The 19,060-nt window shown below is 38.1% G+C and overlaps 1 long non-coding RNA gene across 1 annotated transcript; it reads right to left on the bottom strand.

The window, feature by feature from the left end:
* Window positions 1-15,424: 15,424 nt before the first annotated feature.
* On the bottom strand, window positions 15,425-17,968 carry LOC131248158 (uncharacterized). Its single transcript, XR_009172158.1, has 2 exons — window positions 17,312-17,968; window positions 15,425-17,231 (listed from the first exon to the last, which is right to left on the bottom strand). It is a non-coding gene; the product is annotated as an uncharacterized LOC131248158 (long non-coding RNA).
* Window positions 17,969-19,060: the final 1,092 nt, after the last annotated feature.

Genomic DNA, 19,060 nt, shown 5'->3' with positions numbered 1-19,060 from the left:
TAGAAATGGCTTATATGACGTGGTATACACATGTTTTTAATTTCGAAAAGTGGGGCCCATGATTTAGTGATCCAAACCATTTGTCCTTTGTATCCGAGTGCAGATGAATTAGACCTTGATAATTTGTTTGATAGGATAATCTTAACCGTTCGATTTGTGGCCTAAGATAGTTGTTTGAAAAAGAGAATCACAACCATGGTTCACATTAATCTGAAAAACTTCTCTATATTAGTCATTGGGATCTTCCATTGTTTGGTGATCCAGACAAATGGGCTTGTGGGTCCCATCTTGGATTGACCATGACAAATGGGTCTCATGCAAACAGACATCTGAGAAGAAAAACACCAAAAATGCACATCCAACGAATAAATGCCAAAGATTGGACGCCTAGGATCTTTCAACTTGGAAGAGAATAGGGGCATGAGCCATCAACGACGGGGCCTTCATATCAATGACTTAGACGACTTAACCATGGGCTTCACACGAACAGAAGTTCATGGCAGATGCGAGAGTTCCCAATTAGTTACTAGGAAGCGGATTGCGTGGTGTGCGACACACCACCGACCTGGGTAGTGTGTTGACGACACCAAGTTCTGTGGGCCCAGCATGATGTATGTGCTATATCCACACCATCCATCCATTTCTCAAGGGTATTTTAGATTATGAACGCAAAAATGAGGTACATCTAAATTTCAATTAGACCACACCACATAAAGAAGTGGGGATTGAATGTGTATCATTGAAGCCCACGAAAATTTTGAATCAAGCTGGTATTTGTGTTTTCCTTTCATCCAGGTCTGTGTGACCTTATAAATAGGTTGGAGGGCAAATAAACATTACGGTAGGCCCTAGAAAGGTTTCAACAGTAGGTATCATTGTCCCTGCGGATTCCTGTGTTGTGGTCCACTTGAGCTTTGGATCTGCTTCAATTTTTTGGACCATGCCCTGGAATGATCTCGCGAAATGGATGGACAGTGGATATAACACTTGCATCATGATACAAAACTTGGTTACATCGGCACACCACCGAGGTGGATGGTGCATGTCTCTCTTTTTACACACATACACACATGCGCATGCACATGCATGGTCTTGGTGATGCATCTGTCTCTTTTTCCACACATGCGCACATCCACATGCACATGCGTGTGTTGGGGTTATGCACCTCTGTGCACGTGCACATGCTTATGGTGGGGCCGTGCACCACATATTGGCTAAGAAGAGCCAAAATACTCTCCTCAATTAGAAAATGCCAAATATTCAAGAGTTAGGATCTTCTGATTTAGGAGGAATCAGATAATGGCTTGGATGAAGCATGCATGACCTGACATGCAGAACCTATTTATTAAATGTTAGTTGCACATAGGAAACTGAACATTTTACAAAAAACTACCTACTTAATATAAAAGTTTTATTATGGTAGCTTTTAAAAGAAGATTTACATTAAGCTACATCATTAATCTAAGTAATTATGATTAGAGTAGCTTTTACCTGATTTATTAACCCATTTTGGTGAATGCTAGCAAAGGGGTTGCCAGCTTGTGTGGACCAACTCTAATGCTTGTGTGAAATCCACCTTGACCATCAAGTGAGTCACCCCATGTTAGGCCCAAGGCTCAAAAATCAGCCCTATTCATGATTCAAGTGGATCACATAATTGAAAGTAGTATCAAGAGCAATGATCACTCTCCAATCTTTTTTCCTTTGTGTGGCCCACCTGAGTCACAGATGGACTTGATTTTTTGGCCATGGGCTTAAATTTTGGTGTGGTATCTAATTATTCAATTGGATTATATATAATAATCATGGTGAGCCAGTAAAAGTTACGTGCGCATGTCTCTCTCTACATGTTTTTTCATTTGGTGTGGCCCATCTGAATTATGGGTCAACCTTATTGTTTTAGGCCTATCCTAACTTGGGACTACACATCTAATGGTCGGAGTGGATCTCACAAATACATATGATGGCTCCACCAACAATCAAAGTTGTGCGTACCGTAAGATCCCTTTTTAAAAAATATATATATACTTGGTTTTCTCCTACACCTGGGAGAAAGATGGGGCCCTTATTTTTTACATGGTCCACCATATGCGTATGTGCAATCCACTCCAATCATCAGGTGTTTTATCCCATGTTAGGTACAGGCCCAAAAAAATAACCTGACCCATTATTCAGGTGTACCACACCAAAGGAGACAATTAAGAGAGAGAGATGTGAATGCTTGATTTTTATAGGACCACCATGATTATGATATGAAATCCACTCCAACCATTACATGCCATACCAAAATTTAGTCATAGGGCCCAAAAATTAGGCCCATAATTGATTTGAATGGGCCACAACAAGGGAAATTGTTTGGAGGGTTAGCATTGTTCTGTTCACTATTTTCATTCGCTGTGATCCACCTGAATTATATGTGAAATTTCTCAATTAAGTTATAGTAATTACTAATCAGTAATAATTAGTACTTTTAGTACACAAAACATTGTTAAAAAATAAAAGAAAAAATAATAATATTATGATTGCCCCACAATATTGCGGGAGAAGCTTGTTCTACAAGAGTTTATTTATTTATTTTATTTTATGCACCCACTCACAGACACCCCTCACACCACATGGTAATTGATCCTATTATCTCAGTGTTGATACAGAGTCTATCTCGGATTCTTATCTTGGATGGCATACACTTACAAATACTTCAGCAAAGTATGTTAGGTTGATGGTCGACCCACGACACTAATTCATGATGATGGCCATATCATAATTCTAAAACTGACTGGCTTGAATCAAAACTCAGCCGAGTAACTCAACTCAGGGAGAACGCCTTCGATGGCCACAACCTCATCAAGTGAAATGTGCAAGCCCTCCCCCAGCGACCCACAAACACCAATGTGTTGCTGTTTGTCTATCTAGTCTATAAATTATAATGATTTAACATATTCATTATCATTTAAAAATATTTTGTCATTTATATGAAATAATATTGAGTCAAGTCAACCTAAGACCGGGTTCTTACTCATGCCTTAGTGGTAGACTCTCAAGATTTTCAACACGAGTTCATGGGTTCGAGTACCCATTGTGGTAGAAAAGAAAAAGACCAACTTAATGTATAAGTGCATGGGTTCATGTGTAAAAAAAATAAAAGGTACCATCAACCTTCTACCCCACTGGTACCCCATAAGTTAATGAGTACATGTGTGGATGTGGATACGGAATTTAGGGCCAAGTATAAATAGTAGTGAGGTGCAATATTCATTAGAACAGGGGTTCGATCGATCGATCGATCGACCAACCTGATCGATTAATCAAGCCAACCCTGAATTATACATATTGGTCTCTTGATAATTTTGGGCATCCTTGATCGATCGAACTGTCGATTTGATTGATCGATAGAAATTCAGAAATGCCTCTAAACTTTTTGAACACTTTTGGGCATGTTTGATCGCTCGAACACGCTAGGATGAGTGTTATTAGATATATTAAATATGTACATAAAACAGGGGTTCGATCGATCGACCACACTAATCGATCAATTGAGCGAACCCTGAATTATACATATTAGTCTCTTAACAATTTTGGGCATTCTCGATCGATCGAATTGTCGATTCAATTGATCGATAGAAATTAAGAAATGCTTCTAAACTCTTTGAACACTTTCGAACACGCTGGCTCAAGCAATCAAGGGTTGCTCGGTCAGTTTTAATTGACAGCACACGATTTTGTAGAATTACACAGTTTGTTTCCTATTCCGAGTGTGACACTATATATATGACAGTGTAATGTGAGATTAGGGTATCCTAACATAGGCGAATTAAGGGCTAAACGTTTATTAGGTTTGAAGATGTGAAAACGAGGGTTTTTCGAGCTTTGTAAGTGATTCACACTCTTGTACATTTTCTTTCATAGTGATTTGTTGTTGCTTTGTGCCATGGTTTTTTCCCGTAAGAATTTTTCATGTAAAATTTATATGTGCTTGTGATTGCTTTGTTTACGTTTGCTTAATCTTGTGTAATCTAAATTTGAAGTTTGCTTCCATGGATTCCCAAAAGTGGTATCAGACCGAACGCTGTGATTTGAGTTTGAATTGGCATCATGACGAGGGATCAAACGTGAAGTATGAAATAGAGAAGTTCACTAGAAAAAACAACTTTGAACTTTGGAAGGTGAATATGAGAGGCCTTCTAGTTCAACGATGGTTGTAAGATGCACTCTTTGGTGTTGAGAAGTGTCTAATGTCTATAAGCAACGAAGAATGAGAAGAGTTGGATTCAAGAGTGAAAACCTCAGTCCGACTATGTTTGACGGATAATGTCCTTTACATTGTCCTCAATCAAAAGACCATTGTGAGACTTTGAAAGAAGTTAGATAACTTCTTCATGACGAGATCGTTGTCAAATCGTTTGTACCTGAAAAAGCAATTTTATAATATGAAGATAGTGGAATGGTCAGATCTTAATGAACATATGAACGCATTCAATCAGATTCTTTGCAAATTGACGAGCATGGAAGTGAATATGGGCAACTAAAATCAATCCATAATTCTCTTAAACTCTATTCCAAAGTCTTACAATAGCTTTGTAGACACTATATGGCATGGTAAAGACACCATTAATGTTGAGACCATCATCTCAACCCTTCAGTCGAGGGTATTGAGAAAGAAGGATAGCGATGCAAGTTTCTCTACTGATACATTGGTAGCTAAGGGAAGGAATTCAAAGCGGGAGAATGGATATTCATCCCGTTTACGGTCCAAGTCTAAGGGCAAGGAAAATATAAATTATTGAAATTGTGGAAGACGGGCATATGAAGAATGATTATTGGAATTCAAAAACCTAGAAATTAAAGAAATTAGATGATTCACCTAGGGAAGTAAATTCCATGGAATCTGATGTAGGTACAAGTGGTTGTGATATGTTGACAATGTTCAAGGTTGGTCACTTATACGATGAACATAAGAATGAGCAGATTTTGGACATGGGAACATTATATCACATGTGTCCTCTTTCGAGTTGGTTCACCAATTATAGTAAGTATGATGGTGGCCAGGTGTTTATGGGCAATAACATTGTCTGTAATACTGTTTATGTCGAATCAGTGCGCATCAAGATGTTTGATGAGATGGAGTGTATGTTGAGGGATGTGAGACATGTTTCTTATATGAAGAAAAATCCGATATCCTTGGGAGCTCTTGAGGCAATTGGGTGTAAGTTCACTTGGTTTGATCGTATCTTAAGGGTTTTAAAGGAAGCACTCATAGTAATGAAGGCACAACGGAACGGTAACCTGTATAGGTTAATCAGGAATACCGTATCGGGTAGAGTTGCAACATCTGTAATAGAGTTTACGTCGATGCATTTGTGACATGCACACCTAGGCCATATGAGTGAGCATGGTAAGAATGTACTCATAGATTATGGTTTAATTCTTGTTTACATTTTTTTTTATTTAGATGATGTAAGCATTGTATGTATGATAAACAATTAAAATTGTCACTTAAAACTGAAAAACATAGTTGTAAGGGGCCGTTGGATTATGTGCATTCTGATGTATTAGGGCCGCCGCTCATAGTTTCTGGAGGGGGTCATTATTCTTTGTATGATTCATAAATAACTACTTTATAAAGGTTTTGGTGTGCTTTATGAAATAAAAATCGGATGTTTTTGCCACCTTCAAAGTGTAGAAGGTAATGGTAAAGAAACAGTCAGGGTGAAAGTTGAAATTTTGAGGACAGATAATGGTGGTAAATTCACTTTAAATGAATTTAACCAATTTTATAAAGACAAATGGATCGTACAACATAGCATAATCAAGCATACACCATAGTACAATGGTGTAGTAAAACGGATAAATCAAACTCTCTTCGAGAGAGACTAAAGCATGTTTAATAACGTTGGGTTAGGCAATGAGATATGGATTGAGGCCGTTAATATAGTTTGTTACTTAGTGAACCAATCCCCGTTTACATCGATTGGGTGTTAAATTCTAGAAGAAGTATGGAATGGTCATTATTTTGACTATTTGGGGCTGCGAGTATTTAGTTGTGATAGTTACTCTCATGTATTACTAATCGAGAGAGATAAACTAGACTAAATGACTAAAAAGTATATTTTTGTTGGCTATGGTGATAATGTAAAGAGATGCAGGTTGTATGACTTGGTTATATGGAAGATCGTGATTAGTCGTGACGTCAAGTATAATAAAAATTCTTTATTTCGTAATGAAGAACACAAGGAATCAAAAAAATATGATGAACGTTGAAATTGACAAGGGTGAAACGCACGTTAAAGCTAAGCAACAATAAGAATTACATGAGCAGGTGATGTAGTCACATCTCAAGAGAAATCTAACGCGAGATTGTAGGTTACCAGCGAGATACAGAGATTACTTGAATTGCATTCACCCTTATTACATATTAGAGTGATACGCTTAGCTTCTAGAAAGCACTTAATAACCCAGATACTGATAAGTGGATGATAACAATGTAAGATGAGATGGACTTTCTGTATAAAAATGAGACGTAGAAGCTGGTGGAGCTTCTCGTTAGGCGTAAAGTGATCGGATCTAAGTGAATTTATAAGAATAAATAAGATAGGTATAAGGCAAGATTGGTTGTGAAAGAATATATACAGAAGGATGGTGTCGACTTTAGTGAGACTTTTGCTCCTGTGGTGATCAAGCAGTTATTTATAAGGTTCGTGTTGGCGTTGGTTGCTCAATACAACCTTGAGCTACACCAAATGGATACGAAGGCTGCTTTCCTACATAGGGAGTTGGAAGAGCAGATTTACATGAAGTAACCAGAATGTTTGAAATACAATGGGACAGAGAATAAGGTTTGCATATTAAGGAGTTCATTATACGGCCTAAAACAGTTACCTAGGCAGTGGTATAACAAGTTTGATACTTTCATAATGAGTCAGCAATTTACTAGGCATAAATATGATTATTGTGTTTACATTAAGACATTAAGTGATAAAGGATTCATTGTATTTGTATTATATGTTGATGACATACTTATCGTCAGTTAAAGCATGTCTGAGATCGATATATTGAAGATTCAATTTTCAAGAATATTTGAAAAGAAAGATTTAGGAGATGCAAAGAAGATTCTCGGCATAGACATACACAGAGATAATGGGATGAGTATATTACAGTTATAACAAACAGAATATCTTGAGAATGTGTTAGTGAAGTTTGAAATGGACAAGGCTAAGCCAGTTCACATAACTCATGCTACTCACTTTAAGCTTTCTTCAAAGATATATCACATTACAGATGAAGAAAAGCAGGTTACGTCTCGTGTGCCCTTTTCGAGTGCGGTTGATAGTTTGTTTGATGTATGTAATGGTCTCTACGAGATAGGATATTTCACATGCAGTCAGTGTTGTAAGCAGATATATATATCAAACCTGACAAGAAGTATTGGGAGGCAATAAAATGGCTACTTTGGTATCTACGAGGTATAGCGGACTTCGTCATGACATTTCAGAAATTAGAGAGAAAGTTGGTATATATGCTACATGGATTCATATTACGTAGTGAAGGTGGACGACATGAGGTCGACTTACAAGTACTCGTTTGTATTAGTGGATGGAGTAGTCAGTTGGATGTCGAAATCATAATCTGTAGTTACTTTTTCCATAACCTAAGCTGAATATATAGCTGTGATAGAATTATTCAAGGAATGTGTTTGGTTACGAGGAATTATGAACGAACTCAGGCTTTAGTAAGAAGTCGTACCAATTAATTGTGACAGTGAAGCGCAATTAATTTGGCGAAGAATTCGGTTTACTATTCTGGTACTAAATATATTGATGTTCGTCATCATTTTATCCAACAGGTGCTTGAGGAAGGCGTTGTGACTATTGAGAAGATCCATATGAGCGTGAATCCAGCGGACATGCTGACAAAGGTGGTTCTAGTAGAGAAGTTTCGATTCTTTCGAATTCCTTGGGTCTGACGAAAGGTTAATGAAAATAAAGTGTGGACGAAAAACGACAATGATTATGAAGCTATGATGGAGGCAATTAGAAATGAACGATGAAGCTTGGAGTTGTGCCCTATGAATGAAGATTGAAGCCATGGTAGAGATTATTGTGAGATGTTTTAAATATGTACATCGAACAAGGGTTCGATCGATCAACCTCAATCGAGCCAGCCTTAAATTATATAGATTGGTATCTGGACAATTTTGGACATTTTTTATCAATTGAACTGTCAGGTTGATCAATCAACAGAAATTTGCAAATATCTCTAAACTTTTTGGACACTTTTGGGCATGTTTGATCGCTCGAACATGCTAGCTTAATCGATCGTGGATTGGTCGATCGGTTTCGATCGACGACGTGCATCATTTTGTGAAATTGTATGGTTTGTTTCCTATTCCAGGTGCAACACTATATATATATATATATATATATATATATATATATATATATATATATATATATATATATATATGAATGAAAGTGTAATGTGTGATTAAGGTATCCTAACATAGGATTATCAAGGGCTAAACGTTTCTAAGGTTTGTAGATGTGAAAGTGAGGATTTTTCGAGCTTTGCAAATGATTTCATCTCTCATACTTTTACTTGCATGGTGATTCATTGTCGCTTTATGTGGTGATTTTTTTTCTGTAAAATTTTTCTACATAAAATTCATGTATACTTGTGATTGCTTTGTTTACATTTGTTTAATCTCATGTGATTCGAATTTGGGATTTGCTTCTGCAGATTCCCAATAGGGTAGACCGAGTAAGCCTATGTTAATTTGAAATCCCAAAACTATATGAATGATCAAAACACAAATCTGTGCACCATTGATTGGCCACCAATAAAAAGATTTCTTTTAATGGACCATCCTAACCATCTTATAAATGAGCTTCCACCTACAGGTGACTTATCTTTTAGCATCTATTCCTATGTCACATATTACAGTGAGAGGATCATCCAAATAGTATGATTCTTGGGCTATGGCTCATTTATTATTCTACCTGCTAAATGGACAGTTTCAATAATACTACTATGCCAGGTGTGCAGCAATGACATGCTACCCGTCATGTTCAGAAGAAAAAAAAAAAAAAACCTGAAAGGTGCATACGAGTTGACCTAATTTGTACATCACTTATCTAAGTATCCTGTGGAGAGATGGCTCCACCTTATCACGGATCTTCCAGTTCACTATATTATCTAATTCATTTCCTTGAATTAGAGGGCCTTCCTTGAACCTTTCTTTTAAAGGGTGGGACCCTTCATTTCGGACTATAGGGAATCCGCCGCCGACCTAATTGGTAGAACCAACAATGCACACAGTAAAGAATAATGGCTAGAAAAGGACACCACGCGGAGAAACAATGGGCTTAAAGATGTCCCAAATGGAAGGATTCACTAGAAAATTTAAGGGTTTTAGACCGGTAGAACCATGGAACCGGACCAGAACCATTGGATCGGTCCGGTTTGGTCCGGTTCTAGATAGCACCGGTTCCAGTTCCAAAATTTGGAGAACCATTGAATACGAATCGGTTTTGGTTTAAGGCCCTATAGAACCGAACCAAACCGTAAACCGAACTGTAGACCCGAACCGTATATCTGAACTGTTACCCGAACCGTAGATCCAAACATTTTTCACATTTGCCATTTAAGACATCATGTCTACTTATGCTTTGACTAAGCAGTACAAAATCATGGTGTCTCAGGGAATAGAGACTGAAGCAATTCTATGTCTGTCTTTGTATAGCTTCTTGATGATATAGTTTTAGGTATCTGCCCCCTTTTTTGAGCAATATGGGCTTGAGCACACAATAGTATTGTGACATTTGGACTATAAATGTAGGACATGAAGCTGCATGCTAATGTTGGACTAACCTATATAAACCTTGAATGACATTTATTTTATTTTATTTTATGTTTATTTTTCAGTTTTTGAACAGTGATAAACCTTGAAATGGTTTCATTGTTTCATCTTTTAGACAAACTGATGGCCATTTAGTGTTCTGTTGATAGTTTCATCGGGATTAAACAGTTGGTGTTTGGTGGATCGGAATTTGAGAACTGGAAGGAGAGCTTGAGGTCAGAGGATGCTGGTTACAGTGTTCACAAAATATAAATTTGGCATTGGAGGACTTTTGATGTAAGAAAAGTCATTCTTGTTATTTCTTTAACGGCGGATTCCTGAACATCTGAAAAATTAAAACAACCTGATTTTTAAGCCAGAACTGTAGACCCGATTCAGAACTGAACCGTTTTTCACAGTCCGGTTCCAGTTCGGTTCTAGGGTACTAACGGTCTAGTTCCAGTTCCCAAAATCATGGAACCGTTAGGAACGGTTTGGTTCCGGTTTCACCCCAGAACCAGACCGAACCGACCCGTGTGCGCCCCTACTCACACTCACATTTGCATAGGAGGTTTTTTTTTTTTTTTTTTTTTTAAATAAATCTTATTACTTCTATTAAAAAACAATGCCTGGGGCTCTCTACATGAGCCTATTTATTAGCGCTTATCAAATTTTTTCCTCTTCTTGAAATATAGAGGAGCCCTATTATATGCTCTCTACCAATCAAAATCCTTTTGTACGATCTTAAAGACCAATGAAAAAAGAGATTTAAACCACTAAAATGCTAAGAAATAACTACTAAAAAGTTACGAAAATCATCGAATGGGTATCCATGTATAAGTTGGCGCGATCTATAGATACAAAATTTCAGTCAACATCCACAGTAGAAACATGTTTCGTGGACGTGGAAAAACTATTTTTATGTCCCAAATAAAAATAAGCAAAAATTATTCCACTTTTCAGCAAATTTAATTACCCCACGTGTGCCTGTCCTGCATGTTTCGGTTTAACCACTAGGCACGAAAAATCATTTATGCGTCACAGCAAAGTCTCCAAAAAGTGAGAAAGTACCATTTCTGTGTTCTAGCAATGCGATCATTTCACATCATGAGCCTTCTTCTAGGCTTGTACAATCTTATCCTTCTCTAAATTTGGAGCCATCTTATAGCTTGTAATCATATGTGGGAAGAATTTTCAACCTTCCAAGTCCAATGATGTGGTGGAGGAAGGTAAACCACAGGTTGATCTTATTTTTCAGTTGGCTATTGTTGTTGAATTGGCTACAGTGATGGACCTGTCTTGGATTAGGTCAGTTTCATTGATTGTCGACAACCCAAATGCCCACATCACTCAGAATCCTTGCATGAATCCAATTTTCAAGGGACCAGTCACTTTTTCTCCTTAAATATGTATTATTTACATATGCTTCCCTGATCCATGAAGATTGCAGGAGCATATCCACCATTCCTTTATTTTATATTTGAGAAATGATTCGGTATTGTGTATGAAAACATTTCCATAGGCCTAGTTTCATTTGGACTCACCGGCATCCACATCTTCTACATAAATCGTCCGTTAGATAAGTCGACTCTTCATGGGTTGGCGTTGAAAAATCATACTGATATTGATGATTCAAATCACAAAGTCAGCTGCATGAAAAAAAATGAGTGGACAAGATCATTTGCATAAGATGTGTACAATCATAGATGTTCACGAGTGCAAGTTGTTATGATTTTTGCATGATATTGGATGAAGAGTAGACTGAACCCAGCTGATTGATCTAGATAGGTGATGTGTGTGCCAATGAGTCCAAATGCAACCATTCATTTGCAATTATCAAACATCATTGAATCAATGGCTACGATCATTTGAACAGTATAAGTTTTACTATAGTGCATGCAAGGCAAAGCCCAAAAAAATAAAGGATTTTCGACATATAGTACTCTTTTTTTTATTTTTTTTGCAATGAGTCAAATAATCTATTTCCTTTTCAGCGTCATAAATAATTTCTTCCATTTTTCATACACGGTCCTAAAACATCACGTGCTTTATTAGATTTTATCGTTAAAAGAGATTGTTGTCGATTAAATTTTACTATTCACTACATAAAATAATGCTTTTGCCTTAAACTTTGTATAAATAAGAAAAAAGATTGTTGTCCATTAAATTTTACTATTGACTATATAAAATAATGCTTTTGCCTTTAACTTTGTATAAATAAGAAAAAAAATCATTTACTCCTGTTCAAACATAAAAATGTCATCCGCAAGATTTTGATGATTTTTGATCCACTATTTAGACGGTCTAGATCAAATGCCATGGAGGGACCACAATTGGATAATTTAAATCATAGGGTCATATCTTATGTAACCAAAGCTGTTTGGATTTCATTTAAAATAAAAATTCCTCTCATTTTTATAAAACAAAAATATTATTTTATATGGTCAATAATTAAATTTAATGGTTTTTTTTAAAAAATAAAAATAAAATTGAATGGTAATACATTTTCACCCCATGTGGAAAAATTCGTCTTTGGCATACCCGCATCTTTGCATTCATCCAACGTGGGTACCTTTTAATGGGACGCGGATTAGGTAGTACCCCTCTTCCGAGCTCGGCACAGGTTGAGGATCTGAGAGGCCACTTTGATATATGGCTTTTATCCCTCCATCCATTTTTCCATATCATTTTCGGTTTTTATTACAAAGGACAGATCTGACGATCAAGTGGACACCACCATATTAAGCAGCGGTGCTAATGACATCCACCATTGAAACCTTCTTAAGGCTCGCAATATTGTCTATTTGTGATCCAACCTGTTCATAAGTTCATATAGACCTGGATGAGGAGAAAATATAAATATTAGATTGATCCAAAAACTTATGTAGTTCCTGAAGACTTTTCAAGTGTAGGAATTTAATCTCCACTGTATAGCCCACTTAATCTTTGGATCTTCTTTATTTTTGGGCTCATCATCTAAAATGATGCAGAAAAACTAGTTGGACGGTGTGGATAAAAGCTATACATGACGGAGGCCCGTCAGAGCCCCAGCCTGTCCGGAGCCAGGAAGAGGCGGGGATACTACCGAATCCGTGTACCCTTTAACGGTACTTGAGTCATGCATGGAATCAGCCCACCATGTGTTGCCCTGTCGCCCACAAATCAGTATATTCAAATAATGAAGTTGCACGCATATGCCCAAAAACGAGAAAGGAAGCGGATCGCTGGTGTATTGACGTCAGCAAGTTATGTAGGTCGTTATATCCAAATCATCCGTACATTTAACGAGGTCGTCGTAAGGATTGATCCAAAAAAATAAGAAAGATCCAAAGATCAAGTGAACCACACTGCAAAAAAGCTGTAGGGGATTGGACGTCTACCATTGAAATCCTTTTGAGGGTCACCGAAGTTTTGTATCAATATGATATTTGTTTTACCTTTTCATCTAGATCCCTGTGACCTTACGAACAGATATTGGATGGAAAATAAACGTTATGGTGGGCCTACAAATGTTTTAGTGGTGATAATCATTATCCCACTGCTATATGTGGTGTGGTGTGGTGCACTCATTTTTATGTTAAGGCTGGATTTTCATCTACAACTACTGTAGATTACGCTAACCTCTGGGTTTTTTTTTTTTTTTTTTCACCTAGTGGAGAATTTCACCACCTATGGGTAGTCGAACCCTTGGCCCGGTAGTGAAACTCCTTATAGTCTACCACCCGAGTAAGATTAGGCTAACCTACTTGTTCATATTAATGTGAAACATATTCATGTCTGTAAGACTTGTATGTTTGAATAGTTATAGGATACTTGCGCTTGATACACAGGCACTGAAAAATTGTACACGTGGCATATATTAACTCAAATAAAACCAGGAGCGGATCAGGTGTTACCCGGGCAACCCTGTGGTGGGTGTTTCCCTAACCATGGGCCCACCTTGATGTATGTGTTCTATATCCACACCGTCCATCAGTTTTTCCAGCTCATTTTACAACATGATCCAAAAAATGAAGCAGATCCATATCTAAATTGGGCCACACCACAGGAAACAGTGTTCATCGAGCACCCACCATTAAAAACTTCCTAGGGCCCACCATTATGTTTATTTGCCATACAAGCTGCCAATAAGATCACAAGGACCTGGATGAAGGGAAAACACAAATATCAGCTTGATCCAAGACTTCTGTTGCCCATAAAAAGTTTTTAACAGTCAATGATCATTGTTTCCTGTGGTGTGGCCCACTTGAGATTTGGATCTGCTTCATTTTAGGGATCATGCCCTCATTTGATGAAAGGTGTGGATATGCAACACATATATCAAGGTGGGCCCCACCCCTCCCCCCAAAAAAAAACTGACCAGATTGTGCAGCCGACTTACTCGCACACCGATCCCATGACCTCATGTTGAAACTCTTGTAAGTCTACCATAGGGTCACAGACTCACAGGCCACTTTGGACAAGTTACAATGCCAAGATTATAGTAATTCAACAATCATAAAATCTGATTTGTGTGGAAATAGGACCGTTGGATATATTTCATTTTTAACCGTCCAAAATACATCTGCACCGGGTACCTTAATTTGGATAGTTCAATTTGATTAGAGTTCTATGCCATGTGTGCAATTTCTTAGTGCCTGCGGATCATCCATCACACTCTGCCATAGTATCCAAGTTTTTCTCTATTCATTTTGCCGTTCTGGGTGGTTGCCATTGTTTCCTATGGTGTGGCCCACCTGATTATTGAATAGGGCTGAATTTCGGGCATGCCATTTGCAGGGGCAACCCTGCCGGGTAGATCAGATGCCATGCCATACAAACTTGGACTCGGTAGTGACCCTCGATCTCAGTACTGGTCGGTGTTGTAGGCCCCACCATGATGTATGTGTCTTATCCACTCCATCCATCCATCTTACCAGCTCATTTTAGGTAATGAGCCCAAAAATGAGGCAGATATAAATCTCAGGTGACCACAACACAGAAAACAGTGGTGATTGAATGCTTACCATTATAACTTCCTAGGGCCTACTGTAATGTTTATTTGCCATCCAACCAGTTGATTAGGTCGCACAGACATGGATGAAGGGAAAACACAAATATCGGTTTGATCCAACACTTGTGGCCCCAAGAAGTTTTTAATGGTGGGCGGTGATGATGTTTCCCGTGGTGTGGTCCACCTGAGATTTGGATCTGCCTGATTTCTTTCCCCATGCCCTAAGATGAGCTGGGAAAATGGATGGTACGGAGTGGATAAAACACGTACATCATGGTAGGGCTCACAGAGCTTTTCCAGCACCGGAGGGGTCACTGCCGAATCCGAATCCCATGCATAAACTGTGGTGGGTCCCACACGCTAGGAACCAGCCTATTTTAAATTCTTCCAACTCATCATTTTGATTCACATATTTAAAACCATTGCATTCCAAAACTAGATTAGCCAAAAAAGGTCTCCCGTTCCAAATCAATCCCAGCCCTTGATCTCCCAACCCCATCTCACAAGCATTGCACGTGCCAAACAACAAATAGGTTCTAATGTATCATACAGACCAAGAACACAAGGATTTCCATATCTTGGATTTCCCTACCAAAAAATGAATTGGAAGTGCCTAACTACTTTTTATCAAGAATAGCACTCACCTCCAACAAGAGGAAAAGCCACCACTAGCTCTCCAACCACTATCAAAACCATGCAAGAAAAACTCTGATACTCTGCCAGACTTTGATGGTTGATACACAGCCACTAAAGAATTTCACAAGCACAATAGAATATGTGGGTCCCAACTTAGATGGCCCGTAAACTACATATGACTTGACAGGACGAAATGAAAACCAAGTCCTAATTCCACACACACACACCAAAGGCACATTAATGAAAGGTAATGGTATTTCGATCATTGGGTCCTAAAATTGGACGGTTTGGTTTAAGAAGTCTACAATTTGTGAGCATGTGCATCAACATCAGACTGCCAGAGCATCAAATGTCTCCCTGAAGCCAACATAAGAAACAGAAAAGATGTATAGCACTAGATACATAGCTCCAGTACATGCTGCTCTGTTCTTTGCAAACTTACGCGGAATCTAGAAGGATTTCGATGGGGCCCGAAAGAAGAAGAGCATGAGTTAAATAACTGTGACCAAGAGCCATTGTGATGGGGCCCACAAGCAAGCTAATTATCAGCAAGCATGCCCTTTGGATGAGGTAATCTATGACCATTTGATTGACACTTGGACCTAACACCAAAGAGCAAGACCAAAGAATCTGAGCCGGTGGTGAGATTGAAAGCCAAATCTCGCACATTCAGTATGAGAATCCAATGGATGTGAACCACTAAGTGAACTATTAGGGAGTGGGGGCCAGTCTGTTCATGAGGTGGGCCGCTCATGTCTTAAAAGAAATTAACAGTAGTCGAGATTAACAAACCAATCAAGTTAGATGACTGTCCCGCACCTGATGAGAGGCTTGGATGATCTCACATGTGCTCCAGAAGGTGCAAGTGTTGAACAAACACATTTGTTGACAATGCTCCGAGATCTGCAATGTGCTTTCAACCTTCACGCTGGTAAGGGATGATAATAACCAAGATATACCTGAAAGTTAAGGAGATTGAAGCTTTGTCTGGAGAAATCTGTAATCTAATAGCTCAAACAGAAGGGTGACAAAACAACATTTATATGCATTGGTTGCAAACAGAAAATAAGGTACTGGAAGAATAAAATAGACATGGCCCACCAAAGATCACTCTCCTTTGATAGACCACGCATCAATGAAGTTAAAATTAGCTAATGATGTGGGTCTCTAAAACATTCTGTGATTGAACATAAAAGGCCATCAGCCAATCTCATTATTTTGGCATTAGGAATCAGTCTCTATCCAGTAGATAGTGAAGGTTAGCCAATGCAAGACCTAATTTCAATCTCCCACTTTCTGTACTGTACATATGGCATATATGCATGATGATCCAAACCGTTCATTCATTAGTGACAAACACGAATGGGTCATGTTAAAAAAGACCGCAGTGATAGGAGAATCATAACCATTTAAGAAAAGGGAGTACAAAAATCATGGAAATCAAGTCATTGATATTCGTTCAACATCTTTTTGAAATGGTTATGATTGTGCAATGACCAAGAACATTAATTTATGGTCCACTCGTAGAGTCTAAAGATGAACAAACAGTTTTTGGACTTGATAGTGAGAAATTGATTGATGATGTGATGACATGAGATTTACAAGTTAGTTGTGAGTGGAAGATGACTAAGAGAATTGGAGGCCAAATGCCCATGGCAACAAGTTAGTTCACTTCCACTTCCACTCATATCAAGCGAAACTGGAAGACAGTGGAGATCCAACACCAAAGCTAGAGATCGACGAGTCAGACCCGATTATAAAGTACACACGCTGAAACAAGCCATCTAAAGTCAGCGAAACAAAAACAGCAAGGCCCAGTTCGACACTTGAGATTGTTCTTAGTAACACACCTTTGTTTGTTCCAAAAGTCATACCAAAGAAATGAGAATGATGTGTCATGCACTCAGAACCCAACATGCCTGCCTGAAGGTCCACGCATGTCGCTTTCATATCCTAATTGAATTGCTAAAATGTCATATATTTTCTAGTGCACTTAGAAGTCCACGGATTGCAGGACACAGCTAGATGGACATACAGGAAAAAGGGGGGAAAACACAATCTAGATTGAAACACTCATCACAGACTTCCATTATAGGTGAAAGGTCAGTTGGTTACCACTTGATCTCACTTTCTTCAAGGCGGTACAATTACGTGGGGCCCCAACTTTAAAAACCACCATTGAGTGCAGCTCAATCCCCGTAGCAATTTTATCTTGATAAGATTCCCACAGAAAGTTGTAGTCTTTTGCACCAGTTCATTCCTAGGTAATAAAAAATGTCAATATCAGTTATACCTGGTGTTTAAATAACTCCGCTGCTATGTAGTGTATAGCTTATGCTAAGTAGCTTAGTGTAGCTTAGCCTTAACGCTATGTAGCTCATGAAACTAGTTTAAGTCACATGTAGCCTATGCTACATGAAAATTTGCATACACACACACTACACACACTACATAGACTATGCTATACGCTACATGGCTCACATTATAAGTTTTTTCCACCACAACATTAAAATCAACAAACATTTCCATGATTCGTTATTTTATTTTATTTTATTTTTTCAATAAAAATTAGTTAATCTTTTCAATGCTTTTAGTAAAATAATAGAAGTAATAATATTAATCAGTTTTAGTACTTTTTCTTTATCTTTATACTTAATCATTGACCTTTTCCAGTATTTTAAGTTGCGTTCCATTGCACCAAATATCATGCAATTTTCTTAAATTTCATTATTAATCAATCTAATTTTGTGCAAAATATCATGAATTGGTGCAACCAAGCACAATCTTGGTTAAAAATCTAGGAGTGTGTGGCTTATGCTAGATGTTATATAGCTTACACCTCACACTTCAAAGGATGAACGCAATGCTACATGCTATTCACTATTTAAAACACTCAGTATACCATGTATGACATGGCACATGGTGCACTTTCTTTTATTTAATATTTCTTCACGTCAAAATCTCTCAAAGACCAAACAGATGATGAGAGGTCTGCTATATGTTCTCCAACTATCCAACACATGCATTGAAAGCCCTAGAAATGTTTGTAATACATCCCATAACCCTAACCAGCAAAACCTCAAAGCCAGTATGCCACAAACATCTAGGCACCATGGACTTCATCGCTTCAAACTAGTACTTGAAAAGAAATGCGAAGAAATAATCAGCAGGAGAACAAAACTGAACAAAAACAAACAAAGGGCAGCACTTGAGAGAGCCACCCATAAGAAAATTCCATGATATAGAAGGCCCAACACAAAAATCATAGCTCCATGGATGGGTGAAAGGATGCACCAGTTTTCTCACATCTACAATGGCACACAAAAGACCCAAGAGATGTCATGGGCATAGTTCCAAAACTTGCTGACAAGACTCGAAACCCAGCCAAGTCAACTCAACCCAGTAGATTCCAAACCAAATTACTGGCAAACCCAGTACTGGGCCTGACTTCTGATTTGGCCTGGACTCAGAGAGACTCGTCAAATCAACTTGAAAACAACTTGGAGTAACTCAAACTGAGTCACTCACCTTTGAGGTGAAAGAGAGTAGGGAGTGACATTCAAAACCCCAACCTCAACCAAAAGGAAGGAACTCACTTG

Source organism: Magnolia sinica, chromosome 6, assembly GCF_029962835.1.
Source record: "Magnolia sinica isolate HGM2019 chromosome 6, MsV1, whole genome shotgun sequence".
Taxonomy (NCBI): Eukaryota; Viridiplantae; Streptophyta; class Magnoliopsida; order Magnoliales; family Magnoliaceae; genus Magnolia; species Magnolia sinica.
The sequence above is the reverse complement of the archived record's forward strand: the minus strand, read 5'-3'. Positions and strand labels throughout refer to the sequence as shown.